Here is a 16,331-nt window from a genome sequence, read left to right as displayed (position 1 = left end):
ATCGCTACTAAATAATTTAGCTCCTCAGTAGCTCTGCCTCCCCCAAAACACGTTCAAATCAATAAGTCACAATGAGTCTTTCGCTGGCAATAAACAGTGTACCAAATAGGTGCAGTCAAAAAAGTTGTGAAAGAGAAATCTACTGAAAGTGCCAAAACGAGGGATAGTGTAGATTAAGAAAGCCTGAGGGGAAGAGACCTTCTGGCCCATAACTAGATCGGATACAGAAACAAAATAAACAAGCAAACAAATAAAACAAACAAAACAAGGTAACCAAGTTTCAAGACAATATTAAAGGTTGAGACAACGGTGATTACGTTCATACAAAACAGGAATTGTATAACTTGACAAAGATGCACCCGACATGTGTTGTTGGATATAATTTCATATATATCCGTGCCCGGCAGAGTTCCAGGACTCTGGAATATCCCTTTTTCCAGGAAGGTGACTTTTGGCGCAAGAGTCAAAGGGAGGAGTTTGGCGCCTTTCGAGAGCCCCTTTCTTCGTCCGAACAGGAGGGCCAAGGCTTCCGAAGTCGGTGGCTTTCAACAGGAGCCGGTTTTAAAGCCGGCACGCTAGTCTGGCTTTCGAGACAGCATGCGTTTGGAGCGGCAATATGGGAAACTGTATTTGAGGCATTATGAGATCGTCTTTGCGGCAAGGCAGAGGTGATTTCGCTTTGCGCACTGGAATTATGAATTTAGTCCAAGAACGGTAAGTAAATGAACGGATATTCATATATGCATTACATGAGCACGCATGCATACACATGCGCACCCACACACTCTCACAAACACACATACACATCCACGCACACACACACACACACACACGCACATGAATAAACAATGTAAAAGCAAATGAAGATGTCGACGAAGAATGGTTACTGCAGGGTAGAGAGGGCAGGGAGGCGCGTAAGGCTACGTGTTGAGTACGCTCGAGAAGGGATTTTTCGGAACGTGGGAGAGGTTAACCAGATTAGGTCTGGAATTATCAAAATTTGAAACGGACGACGCGAAACGTGAGGCGGTGTGACATGAATGACACGGCATACACAATGTGCAGCGTTCCTTTGATTTTTTTTTTTTTTTTTTTTTTTTTTTTTAACTCTAGCTTCCCAGTGTTTCTGTCTTTGTTGAAACCTAGCTCTACTGTCTTTATTTCAGAATGGAGCTCAGAGGAAAGGACGGGGTTGCCCTCGAAACTGTGGGTGTGGAGTAGGGGAGTAGGAGTATTACAAGCCTGGGTGGCGGTAGAAGACTGGGTGGTGGTAGGGGAGACTGGGTGGCTGTGGCTGTGTGTGTGTGTGTGTGTGTGTGTGTGTGTGTGTGTGTGTGTGTGTGTGTGTGTGTGTGTGTGTGTGTGTGTGTGTGTGTGTGTGTGTGCGTATGTATGTGCGCGCGCGCGCGCGTGTGTGTGTGTGTGTGTGTGTGTGTGTGTGTGTGTGCGTGTGTGTGTGCGTGTGCGTGTGCGTGCGCGCGCGCGCGCGTGTGTGTGTGTGTGTGTGTGTGTGTGTGTGTGTGTGTGTGTGTGTGTGTGTGTGTGTGTGTGTGTGTGTGTGTGTGTGTGTGTGTGTGTGTGTGTGTGTGTGTGTGTGTTTTGAAGAAGCACTGATTGTCTTTAGTTGGCTCTGGGTCTCAGTTCTGACGTAATTATCTTGCTTGTAACTTCATTTCAAGCATACATATGCATGACTAGAAGTTTCAAATAATCACTAATCAAATAATTCCATGTTCACTAGGAAAATGAATAATTAAACGAATTAATACACGTTAACAGTAATACTGATACATTCTATTTCTTAAATAATGTGCGTCTGGCCAGTGGATACCCCGGTCGTATTATCTCGATTACTTGCAGTTTTACAAAGCTTTTGTTGCGCAGAAAATGATCTAGAAACTCAGTTTGATTGCAGCTTGATTGAGACCATTATTCTGTGGCAATGGTCTTGCTAAAGGACATCGACCTTTCCCAGAAAAGAATTGTACGGACAATGTTCTCCTTCAAAAGAACAAGAATTTTTTTTTTTTTTTTTTTTTTTTTTTTTAAGCACCTTACGACTTTTTCTTTTTTCTTGGTGATGTAACATTTGATTTTTTTTTTCCGGAAAAATATCCTAGCAATACTTTTCTTTTTCTTTTTTTTTCTCAATAAAGTTTTTTAAATATTCTTAGTTGTAATGACGTATCTTTTTTTAAGCTTACCTAAGAATTCAGTTCCTAAGAAACACATAAGAAAAAGTATATTTTTATAATGAACAGAATACAAGTGAACATGCAATAGAGCATTGGTAGATTTCTTATAAGCTTAAAACATCTTCAAGTTCTGTGAGCCAAGACATATAAAAAACAGGAGCATATCTAGTTCTATCTCCTTTAATGAAACAAAGCAGCAGGTTTTCGAATAAAAACTGCGAAACTGTCCCTCATTCCTTTAAATTCAGGCACGTTATATTATGTTAAAAAGTTATTTCTAATTTACTATTGCCTACACGCTGCAGGTCACGCGAGAAGTAAAAGAAAAAACCATAACACTTCATCACATCTTTCTTCTCTCCATGCAGTTCATATTTGGGAAGTGTTGAGAGTATGATTTTAGCTACTTGCTAAAACCTGTTCTAAAAATAGATATATAAGTAAACAAATGTATACATAGTTAAGTGGATAAATAAAATAAAATAGAAGAGAATAATGTCGTAGCACATTGAAAAAAATTAATCTTATAACCCACTATCGGAAAATAAGAGAAATGGAAGGTTCTGTATATTTCGACCACTCTCTGTGATCCTCTTGTACCTGTTGTATTACCTGCTGAAGAGAACCACAGAGGGTGGTCGAAATATACAGAATCTTCAACTTATTTTCCGATAGTGGGTTATAAGCTTAAAATAAAACAGAATACGAGAATAAGAAATAAACACATGTCTCTTCCTTTGCCGCATGTGTTTGATATATATAACCAGAATATTAGGAACGAAACGAACAGGACAACATCGGATACCCTGTTGCGTTGAATCATCGGACATAAATTACAGTGGCATGCGTGGGGCTAGATATAGATGGCAATAGCATGCATGAGAGTCGATAAGGGTGCCAATGACGTGTGAGTCTTCGCTTGTCGATTGCATGATTTGTCTGACTCGCCGTGGAAGGCTTCGCTATGGATTTAGCCATGAAGGATACATGTGCGGCTTATGTCCGTCACCTTTGCATCACGGTATAATGGGTTGTAATTTGGTATATGATGCTCTTCCTTCTTCCCTCTTCCTCCTACTCCCCTCCTCCTTCTCCTCTTCCCGCTCCTCTTTTTTTCATCACCACCTCCACTATCGCAATCAACGTCATCTCCATCACTACCACTGTTATCATTACCACCATCATCATCATCGACATCACCATCATCATTATCATCACAATCACTATCGATATTACAGTAATTTCCTTCATCATCACTATAGATATCGTCATCACAACCATCAACATCATCATCATCACCATTATCATCATCATCATTATCACACAATCACTATCGATATCACAGTAATTTCCTTCATCGTCACTATCGATATCGTCATCGCAACCATCAACATCATCACCATCACCATTATCATCATTATCATTACCACCAACATCACTATTGATACCATCATTATTATCATCATCATCGACACCACCACCATCCTCTACACCAGTGGTTCTTAACCTGTGGGGAATTCCCCACTGGTGGGGAATGGCGGAGTTGCCAAGTGGGGAATGACCGGTCGGACAGAAGAACCAGTCATTTTTTTTTTTTTTTTTTTAATCGATGTGTTTTTGTTTCTTTTTGTTTGTTCCTGGTGGCTTCTTGTTGTCACCGATGCTGTGGTGGGAAATGGAGAGTTGGCTCACTAAAAAGTGGGGAATTTGGAAAAAAAACACCACCACAAACACCATCACCCACAACACCACTACCCTCACCCTCAATATCATCACCAACCACATACTCAACACCACCCCACACCACACCACAACCCCCCCACCCTACCACCACCCCAACATCGCACCACCCCCAACACCACCAACCCCTCCACCCCCCTCATCACCACCACCATCACAATCATCTCCTCCACCACCATCATCCTCCGCTTTTCCCCTGTCTTTCTTTATTCTGTTTCTTTATTCTTCATCTTTTAAAATTTCCTTTCCCTCTACTTCAGCTTCCTTTCCCTCTTCTCCTGCGCTTCATCTTTCCTCAAACCTCTTCTCCTCCACCCTTCCTTACTTTCTTCCTTCCCTTCTGCCCAGCAGCCGAAAGCCTCAGAATCCTCTTGTGTAAATCTCCCCTCATTACGTGTACGGAGAGCCACACCAATGGCCCAATAGGGATCAGAATGTGAAGTCCCACAAATCTTTACCACGATCAAGAGAAGTCACGGTTGTAAGGTTTCATTTGGATATATGACCTTCTGGTAACTCAGAAATTACATATTTATCACGCCTCAACTGAAGACACACTAACATTCGTTACACCATATGCAAAAATTACAGAGGACTGTTGTAACTATCAGATACAAAACAGTTGCTGAAATCATATACATATATCTCTAACCTAACTTAACCTAACCTAACCTAACTCAACAAATGGCTAGTACCTGGCAACGATGTTTCTGCAAGAGGTACGGCAGAGGGAATCATCTCCTTCTTAGCCATTTTGCAAACCTGTCAACCTCCTGACTTTCATCTACGATTCTACAGTAAAGGAGCAACCCCGCGGGGCTGATACTCTGGGCCTCAGGATATCTATTAACCTCAACTGTACTTCCTCCACCTTCTCATATACAGTAAGGAGAGCTGACAACCGGTTACTGTACCCTTCCTCGATTTACGGAGAGTTAAGAAGATTTGCAAAGAGTTGCGAAGAGTTGATTACAAATTTACAATCATCAAACATACCGACAGGAGACCTTTCAGCCCATGACAAGGTTGATAAGGTCAAGATGACAAGTGGAATATCCTGTGACCTATTACCATATAAGATAGATGAGGATTCTGAAGGACGTGATGAACAAGAATAGATTTAGAAACAGAGGGAAAACAAGTGGGACTGGAGGGGAATTAGGACTAAAGTAATTAAATTATCGAAGAGAATCAGAGCGGAAGATTTCACAGATCTTGGCGAGCCAATGTAGGTGGTTATGGATCATTTTAGATATTCAGGCTCCTCAGTCGCCTCTGAAAATGAAACAATAGAAGAAATAGATATCAGAATTGCTGCTATTGTTAGAGCTTAGCTGTTGGTTATTTATTTACTTATTCATTAATTTATCAATTCATTCCTTTATTTATCTATTTATCTATTTATCTATTTATCTGTCTATCTATCTATCTATCTATCTATCTATCTATCTATCTATCTATCTATCTATCTATCTATCTATCTATCTATCTATCTATCTGTCTATCTATATGTATTCATTTATTTACCAATTTATTTATTTATTTATTTTATTTGTTTGTTTGTTTGTTTGTTTATTTATTTATTTATTTATTTATTTTATTTTATTTGTTTGTTTGTTTGTTTGTTTGTCTGTTTGTCTGTTTGTTTGTTTGTTTGTTTGTTTGTTTGTTTGTTTGTTTGTTTGTTTGTTTGTTTGTTTGTTTGTTTGTTTGTTTGTTTGTTTACTTGTTTGCTTGTTTGTTTGTCTATCTATTACCTATCTTATTAATTTTTTTCATTTATCTGTTTTTTTTTTTTTTTTTTTTTTTTTTAGAGGCCGAGAGATGAGGAACAATGATTAAGTTTTCGGATGAGTGTGGAATGGGTATAGGGTGGGTGTACGCTTTGTAGGAGGAAAATATTTTTTGGTATATGCGTGTGTGTTGGAGAATGGCATCTTGCGACGAATATATAGCCCGGTACACGACGAATAAGTGGAGAGGGGAAGAGAAGAACAATACAAATTAGGAGAGTGATCAAAACTACTATTTACAGCAAGTCTATCAGAAGATAGAATTGGCTGGCCATGTTGCAAGAATGGAGAAAGATAGCTTGCTATACAAATAGCAAGTGGAAAGCCAGTTGGGAATTGACCAATAGGAAGACCACGCATGAGATGGAGTGATAATCATAATGCAGGGAATGAAATGGTGCGGCTGGGAAGTGAAGAATCCAATAGAATTGTGCAACTTACCTCAGGAGCTCATGCCATGGAGACCTTTAGTAGAGATGTCGAGGGATCACGTGGGTCTAAAGACGACCTCAGCAAAGAACAGCAGACATCAGCAGGCAACAGCAGAGAGCAGAAGACAGTAGCAGCGGCGAAGAGAAGAGAGAAAAGGAAGATTTTTTTTTTATTTCAAATACGACCTCCATTATTGTAGAACTGTGGTGAAGCCAAACAGGATCTCGTTCACAAACACAGAGCATTGGCCGCACGCACATCAATGACTGTGGTCGCCAACCATGTTATTCATTTACTTTTCAATACAGTTTTCCATTAATTCCCCTTTCAAATATTGCTAGAAGTCAAGGTCCCCTTTGCGTGTTGATTTAGAGGAGGGGGACCGTGTATCTTTCAGGTATAGGCGAGTTGACCTTAGAAGAGAAGAGGCGAGTCTACACTTTATACATACCACTATGTCACCACCCGACTCCCAGTCATTATCTGTTTATTCCCTTCACTTGGTTGATTAATTGATTGATTGGTTGATTGATTTATTGATGTATTACCATCACTCCTGCAAAACTAGCGTAAATTAGCTTTCATATTGATCCCAGTCTCCCTATTGTTATAAAGATTGATGGAATGAATAAGCAAATATCCTCATTCTGTATACACTCCTTATCAATTACTGCTTTGGTGGCGCAATCAAAAACGTACTGGTCTCGCATCTCCTTAATTGTTGGTTCGAATCCTGAACTCCTCTCCAATTCCCAGTAGTTACTGTGACCCTCCCCCAACAGCTCAAACGTGTAGGGCAAAGGTGGAGGCTTGGGCATTTTCACGGATACTACTCAGGACTCGAAACCGCTTTATTCTACTTGGATGCCCCGTATGGAGTCTCGACCCTATGTTTTATGTAATCGATGTCATAGGGACTTTCACGATATCCCTACGGACCAGAGTTATGCAGAATTCTTTAGTGATTGGAGATGAGTCTTTACTTAAGTAATATAGAATGATAATTAGTTAACTGAATAGATGAATAGATAGATAGATGAACACAAAAGTAGATGAATAGATAGATAAATAAATGAATAAATGAATGAGTACAAAATTAATAAATAAACAAATAAATAGGTAAATGAATAAATATATAAATGAATATATGACTACATAGATTAGTTAATAAATCAATGAATAAGTAAATTAATTAATTAATCAATTAATTAATAGACAGATAAATAACAGATAAACAAATAGATAAATGAATAGTTGAGTGAAAGAATAAATAAATATATAACTAAATAAGAAATAGATAAACAGATATAGATCTAAATAGATAAAAGAATAAATAGATGAATAAACGAATAAATGAAAATGTAAGTATATAAATAAGTAAATAAGTAAATCAATAAAACCTACATTCGCTTCATCCTGGTGATCTCCAGGTCTCTTTCACCCAGTCAATGAGTCAGCTTCTTCGGTGCAATATTGCCCCCAAATAAAGAAACACTGTTTGTTGTTAAGAAATTGCATTGCAGTTCTAGGAGAAAAATAATTGAATATTTTCTCATCAAACACCTGCCAAATTTTTATATCTCCAAAGGGCAATGGACACCAGATTACATCACAATTTATGCTGTTATTAGATTGTTGTCACCTTTCTCGAGTCATGTGACTTGAGCCACCTTCCTCTGTTCTTATTATGTACCATTCTTATTGTATATATTCACGTCATCTAACCTTTGTACTTATTTGCTGAAGAGGATCACAGTTGGGGTCGAAATATACAGATCGTCTGTTTCTTTTGCTCTGTTTCTCCGACAGTGGCATATATCTAAACATTTTACAAATGTGCAACGATATTTTGGTTTTGTGAATTGTTAAGAAAAGTTTGACTGAAATATCTCGATGAACCCTTTTTATCTCTGAAATAACGAATTGATCACTTTTAGTGAACGCCAGAGTATTTTATTCAGATCACAGAAGCGGCACAAGAGGAAAGACTGAAATTTTGAAATACGAATAAATGGTTTCACATATTCAAAATTTTGCAATAAAGTTGAGAAATCTGGCTTCATCTACGAATACTTAAAGAGCTTAGTAAACTTTAGTGTTAAAGTTGGACACCCTCATTACAGAACTGAGTACTAAAGCATGTAGACTATAGAAGTAAACGATTATAATTTCAGTAGAGGTAAATGGATTTATGTGTAAGCTAATGGAGAGCCAATATATAATTAATGAAATGTGTAATTAACTTATCATTGGTACCTATTTTTTATTCAAACTTTATCTATTGACAACTTGAAAAATGTGTGTATGTTTGTGTGCGTGTGTGTGTGTGTGTGTGTGTGTGTGTGTGTGTGTGTGTGTGTGTGTGTGTGTGTGTGTGTGTGTGTGTGTGTGTGTGTGTGTGTGTGTGTGTGTGTGTGTGTGTGTGTGTGTGCGTGTGTGTGTGTGTGTGTGTGTGTGTGTGTGTGTGTGTGTGTGTGTGTGTGTGTGTGTGTGTGTGTATGTGTGTGTGTATGTGTGTGTGTGTGTGTGTGTGTGTGTGTGTGTGTGTGTGTGTGTGTGTGTGTGTGTGTGTGTGTGTGTGTGTGTGTGTGTGTGTGTGTGTGTGTGTTGTGTGTGTGTGTGGTGTGTGTGTGTGTGTGTGTTTGTGTGTGTGCGTGTGTGTGTGTGTGTGTGTGTGTGTGTGTGTGTGTGTGTGTGTGTGTGTGTGTGTGTGTGTGTGTGTGTGTGTGTGTGTGTGTGTGTGTGTGTGTGTGTGTGTGTGTGTGTGTGTGTGTGGTGTGTGCGCGCGCGCGTGACTGCACAGACAAATTACCACACAAATCAGCTAATTACGACACCATTTCTCGATTACAGATATCTTTATTTGTGTATTAGCTACGCTGTTTTTAGTGAAGTGTGATTTTTTTCGTTTGGCGGACTTCAGAATGAATGACGTGAAGGAGCAACGACTTGCTGTGAAATTTTGTGTTAAACTTGGAAAATCTGCGACTGAAACTTTTGCTATGCTTAACACGGCTTACGTTGATGTTGCTATGAAGCGTGAGGTATGCTTCAAGTGGTATGAGCGTTGTAAGGATGGTCGACAGTCCATTGAAGATGATGAACGTCCTGGACGTCCTTCCACGTCAACCGACGACCCACACCTCGACAAAATCAACACCCTAGTGCGAGCAAATCGACGTCTGACTGTCAGGGAGCTTGATGAAGAGTGTGGGATATCAGTTGGATCTTGTTACGAGATTTTGACAAAAAGACTAAAGATGCACCGCGTTGCTGAGAAATTTGTGCCACGCCTGGTAACGGATGAACAAAAACCCCGTCGCGTCCAGGTTTGTCAGGAACTGCTTGACCGTTCAGAAGATGAAAACTTCTTGTCCAGGATCATAACAGGTGATGAATCGTGGGTTTATAGTTTTGACATTGAAACGAAGGTCCAATCGTCCCAGTGGATGAGTGAAACATCCCCCAGACCCAAAAAAGCTCCCCAAATTCGATCCAAGGTCAAAGTGAAGCTGACAGTTTTCTTCGATGCTAAGGGTGTTGTTCACCACGAGTTCCTCCCCGAAAGCTCCACAGTGAACCAGACTTACTACACTGAAGTTCTGAAACGTCTGAGGAACGCCATCCGTCACAAAAGGCCAGAAATGTGGAGGAGTGGCGACTGGTTTTTCCGTCACAACAACATTCCAGCCCATTCAGCCCTCAGAGCTCGTGAGTTTTTGGCCGAACGCTAGATCACTGTTCTTCCCCAACCCCCATACTCACATGACCTTCTCCTTGCGATTTTTTCTTGTTCCCCCAAACTCAAAAAACCCTTGAAAGGAAGAAGATTTGAGACGATTCCCGAGATTAAGGCAAATGCGACAAGGGAGCTGAAGGACATTACAAAAGAAACGTACCAGGACTGTTTCAACAAGTGGAAACACCGTTGGGATAAGTACGTGTGTTGGGGAGGAGAGTGTTTTGAAGGGGACCCAGATTTGTAACTTTTAAATAAAGTACATTTTGCTTTATGACTTCAGTCCGCGTTTTTTTTTTTTTTTTTTTTTTTTTTTTTTTACGGACCTTGTAAAAGAGTCGGAGTAAAGCAGCCAAAAGTTTCGGTTGTGTTTATTCAACCGCTTCTCCTACAAGCTATCTAAGCTCTCTACAGCAGTAGCGCAATGGCGAAGATAGAACCCGCGGCCAGCGTAGACAAATTCGCTATGGAACTTCGTTTGATAACGGAGTTTGACGGTGCGACGCAATCGGTGGCGGAGTGGTTAGAGATGTTAGAATCGGTGTGACGGCTTCGTGGGGCTACCGATCTACATGACATCGTACCGCTTCGTCTCACCAGAGTCGCTTTCTCCGTTTACCTGCAGCTCAGCAGCGCCGACAAAGAAACCTACGACGAGATAAAAACCGCCCTCACCTCGGCATTTGCCGTAGACAAATCCATTGCCTACAAGCAGTTTGTTGCCCCCAAGCTGCACGACGGCGATTCAGTGGACGTGTATTTGGCTGACCTGCGCCGACTGGCCGTGCTATTTGGAGGGCTACTAGACGCCGTATATCGGGTGGCTAATGAAACAAAATCGGAATGGATATATAAATCATTTAAAAAAAAAAAAAAAAAAAAAACGTGCATACGGTCTCAGGCGTAATCCAAACTGCCCGATTCGGGGATGCCAAGCTAGGCGGGAGCTCTCGAATGAGCGAGCATAATATAGGGTTCTTATTTACATGCATATTTATAGAATCCAAATAATATATACAATAATAAATATATGATGTTTCATGTACACCATTACATTGTTCGGCCACACCACTCGGTGACCGCACCGAGCAAAGAAGAAGAAAAAAAAAATACCAAGAAAGACAAAATGGACAATACACATATCCTGTTCCACATACAACAGTGTAATGACAAAAGTGTGGGAAAGAAGTTATATGGTAGATATAATTTTTTTTTTTTAATACATGAACATACATACAGTAATTACTTGACACATGGAATATATAAATATACATTCACAAAACAATACAACATATGAATATACATACGAATGCATACAAACATATAAAGAAACATAAGAACTGGCGCCAGTTAAACAAAGGAAAAAGATAACAATTGCTGGACGTCCGGGACATGATACTTAATAGGTAACCCAAAGTTACACATATAAATCAATACACGTAATAGATATACAAGATACAAAATACAGATCAAGACAAGCATTAATAGCAACATAAATAATGCAGATATACAGTTAGGAAAACAAAGGGCCCCTTGAACGGAGATTAAAATTATGAGGGGTAGATGCAGAAGGCATAGTTTGTACAGTGGGCCTTGGGGGAGGCCGGGTAAATGCATGGATAGGCACTCATGTTACCTTGTGCCTATCAACATGTAACACTTCGCTCAGACCCTGGGAAGAATCAAAGACTCTGAACTTATTGGGATGCAACTTTTCAGTCACCAAAAAGGCACCTGCAAATCTACAATTGAGTTTAGACTGGCGGTCAGGCATGTTTTTATATACATGATTAGCAATATTGATGTTAACAGGCTTAGCCCGTAGATGCTGGTGTTTCAACATCTTGGCTTTGGAGACATCAAGTTGGTCTCTTACAGAACTATAAATATTATACAATGTGTGACATTGGAGTTGACTATAGTCTTCAGTATTGTAGAGGAAGGGGAGCTGTGAGTAGGAACTGAAGACTGTGGGGGGTGGAGGAAAACTAGGAACATGGGCATTTTGCTGAGTATTGCTAATAAACAAGGAACCAGAATGCACTTCCCTAAGTTTACACGAAAGCCTTGTTGCGAAAGAAAGTAGGGTCTCATCTGTCTTATAGCTGAGAGAAGAGGCAGCTTTTTTCTCAAAAGACGCTAAGAAAATGATGTATAAAAGAAACTCCAAAATAAGGCGGAACCTATCTAAAGAGATAGTGCTATGATCAACCCACTCTGAATGGGAGAGAAAATCTAAGGCTTCAACTACAATTTTGCTGGCCAGGGCCCGACCACGCCTATAGTCAAGAGTACCCAATTTGGACGTAAGAACATCAGTCAGCTTAAAATACCATTGAAAGGAATTGCCTACAGGGTCATCAGATTTTTTAAGGAAATTTGACTTAAATATATTATAATTGTAATCTAAAGACTTGGGGGTCGAGACACGAAGTAGATAACATCTCAGAGGCCAAAAAATTAGGCACAATCTGTGACCTCACGAAAGAAATTTTCTCAAACCCCGTTGAAACATTAGTATTTAGAATACAATATTCGCACTGGCTAATAAAATCAATGGCTTTATAATGGGGATCATCACCAGAGAATTTAAGAACAGAATGATCCTGATGTAACAGTGTGAAAGTATGTGCCATCGTCTGAGGTGATGTTTGGTTATTAATAAATGAAGACAGCTTATGTTTAATAGACATCATTAACGTGAAAATTAAAAATAAACTCTTCGTATATACATTAAATATTGCGACCGCTTACAAAAACACATGTCCCTTACAGGAAAGATGAATCCATCTAGGCTGGCGGTCGTAAAATAATATCCAATACTCGGGAAATACCTGAATAATAACACCAATTTTCTCATAAGCAACCAAAGAAAACGTGAGTCAAGAAATGACGTCAAGATGGAAACAATCATGGCCGCCAAGACAACACGCCTGGCTATTGAGTATTTGAAATTTATACAAAAAAAAAAAAAAAAAAAAAAAAAAATCGAATCTCAGTATCTCAAAAACAGATTACATGTTTGCTTACGGCAAGAGAAAATATATATTCACAAGGTTGTTAATCAGCAATGCAACATAACCAATCTTTCGAAGATGACGTACTGAAACCGGCAATCACGCAGGCCAACTCTTCATACAATCTAGGCTGGAATAGTAATCCTTCCTTAGCCAGTCTCCAGATTAATCGCCTTAAACACAGCAAAAATAAGCAATCGGTCCACCAATGCAAAAGACGATGACGATAATCAGCAAACCCATAATGCTCGCGACTGTGGCACGACGCGGGCAGCCCTTGGGAAGACGCGCAGACATGCGATATTATGGATGCAGGCAGCCAGGCCACATCGCCTCGTCATGCCCGGTAAACTGATTGGGAGGGCCGGCACCAGCGCAAACCTCCTCTCTGAATTATCAATGAATAATGCGCTGCCAAGAACGCGAATACTAGTAACGCCCTTATTAACACCGGATGTACCAAATGCATTATGCATGCCCTTTGTGTTCGCCCTGGACGAAAGAAAATGTCCACGTGACTACGGTGAGTGGTGAACGATATGAGTGTATGGGAACGGGCGAGGTACAGGTACAATTGTCTCCGGGTGCATATGTGACTGTGAGTGCACTTGTAGTGCCTTTTAAACCCCTTAATTAACTATGATTTCATTCCAGGCATGCACTACGTAAGAGCCTTACATGGAATTACGGCGCGTTCGTCAAATGATGTGCGGTTTGATATCGAGGACTGTAAGGCTTCGGCTGTATCGGTGACTGGAAAAATTGGGGTCATTAACGAAAAGGATTTTGAAATGGCTTATAACTTGGAAACAAACACGTGGATGGTGTCGTGGAAGTGGTGCGTGGACGTATGTTCGCCGCGGCTACAATACATTACCTCGGAGTATTTAGTGCTACGGAAGGCTTGTCAGGAGCATGAGAATGACCTGGGTCAGTGGATTGAGAATCGTAGCCACCGCTGTCACTAGAATGTAGACTTGTGGTTTGGTATCTACATTGGTTGTTGGTGAGACAAACGAGGTGAAAGTCCGTTCGTTTTAATGTCCTTGTCTTCTCCTTGTACAATCATGGAGCAACCTCCGAGCAGAACTTGGGGGGTTGCCAAATTCTATTTACAGGCACTACACAACTAAAATAATGTGTTTTTTCTTATATCTACTATGTACATTGCATGGACTGAGTCTGGACTTTCAGTATCCATGCATGGGATATATCTACGGTACATAAGACAGGGAACAAAAAAGAAATATGTTGCACGTATGCCGTTAAATAAATAAAGTGTTGACATATGTTAATCTGGTAGGCTGGCAATGTTGAACACAAATGTCTCTATTGTTTTGCCAGGTGTTTGGGTGTGGTCCGAAGCGCCTGGCTCCTCTGGCCACTGTCAGATCCGAGTACAATGCAGGGTCCCTTGAGAGTTGTCTGAAGATGTCGGAGTTTTCTCTCACACCACATGTGTGCGCGCGCGTGTGCAAGCGTGTTACTATATATATATATATATATATATATATATATATATATATATATATATATATATATATATATATATATATATATATATATATATATATACACGAGTATGTACACACAATACATTTGCCAAAAAAGTATCTCTCGGTACTGGTCACCCCGTGCTAGGAATATTGATATTTTACCGCCATGTGTTTAGCATTTCCCAGCACACCCTAAAATCTATTTCAGCACCCCAGGTAAAGAAACATTGATCTAAGGGAATGACTCTTCCTTTCAATCATCTTGCAACATAGGGTAATGTTTCTGTGTATATGTATTTTTTCCTGTATATATGTGTATTTTTAGATTATACTCGGTGATGACACTTGGTTCTATACTGTACATAAGTTTATTCATAAGGAAAATAGGTTTATGTAATTATATTTGTGTTGGTAACCGACACTTATTCTCTTCATCGCGCCCTACGTAGCGAGAGACAAAGCTCGACTATGCTACTGTCAAGACTTACCATTAAAGAGAAGAACCTGAGCGACGCCTCCTCCAAACTAATGTAGATGAACACACACACACACACACACACACACACACACAAACACACAGATACACACACACCGACTCGGTGGTACAGTTGGTAGAGCGCTGGAATGGGAAGTAGAAGTGCTCCTGTACCCAGTTCGAATCCTGCCCAGGGCCGAAATTATTTCGGTATCACTGTGCCTCGGGTCGTACTCTAACTCTCGTGGGCGGGGAGTTGGGGGTGTGTGTGTGTGCAAGGTCATAGCATTACCCATAGATCGGACCTACGAGCTCTGAGCTCTCTTCCAGGAGGGAAATAGCTGTCGATCACGAGTCCAACACGTGATCCAAAGACCAAGTGAAGTGAAAGTGAATACACACACACACACACACACACACACACACACACACACACACACACACACACACACACACACACACACACACACACACACACACACACACACACACACACACACACACACACACACACACACACACACACACACACACACACACACACACACAACCTCGTGGTGCAGTGGTTAGAGTTCTCGCCTGCCACTACGGTGGTCCGGGTTCAAACCCCGCCCAAGGCTGAAATAATATCAGTATCGCTGCGCTGCGGGTTGTTACTCCAACTCTCGTGGGCGGGAAGTTGGGTGCGTGTGTGCGTGTAAGGTCACAGTATTACCCATAGATCGGTCATACGAGCTCTGAGCTCTCATGCAGGAGGTTGATAACTGTCGATCACTAGCCCAACACGTGATCCAAGAACATGGTGAATCACACACAATCATAGAAAAAAAAAACACTAAACACCAAGTGTAGAGTGCGTTGTTTGTTTGAAAGTGTTTCGTTCCAGTCTTAATTTCTTCAACCTAAACTATTCTTCTTCTTCTTCTTCTTCTTCTTCTTCTTCTTCTTCTTCTTCTTCTTCTTCTTCTTCTTCTTCTTCTTCTTCTTCTTCTTCTTCTTCTTCTTCTTCTTCTTCTTCTTCTTCTTCTTCTTCTTCTTCTTCTTCTTCTTCTTCTTCTTCTGCTTCTTCTTCTTCTTCTTCTTCTTCTTTTTCTTCTTTTTCTTCTCCCTCTTTATCTTTTATATATTTCATACATGCTGTTATCACATAACATTGTTCCTACAGCAATACAGTTGCTTAAGAAAGACACGTGTTTAAAGTGATGTGTGAACGTGTGAACGTCTTCGACAACCAAATACCCCGTTCACACGTTCACACATCACTTTAAACACGTGTGTGTCGAACCGCGTTCGACGAACCGTGTAAACCCCCTCTAGTAGTAAGGTCACGTATGGTTCATAAATCATATTCGTCTGTCAAAGACCTACAGGACTATATCTTGTTTGTTAATCATAACTGTCCTGTTAAAAAAAATAATAATAATTGCAAGACTTGACAGTTATA

The sequence above is a fragment of the Oratosquilla oratoria genome, chromosome 35, assembly GCF_046742065.1.
Source record: "Oratosquilla oratoria isolate Oo_2021 chromosome 35, ASM4674206v1, whole genome shotgun sequence".
NCBI lineage: Eukaryota > Metazoa > Arthropoda > Malacostraca > Stomatopoda > Squillidae > Oratosquilla > Oratosquilla oratoria.
This window is presented reverse-complemented; position numbering follows the sequence as displayed.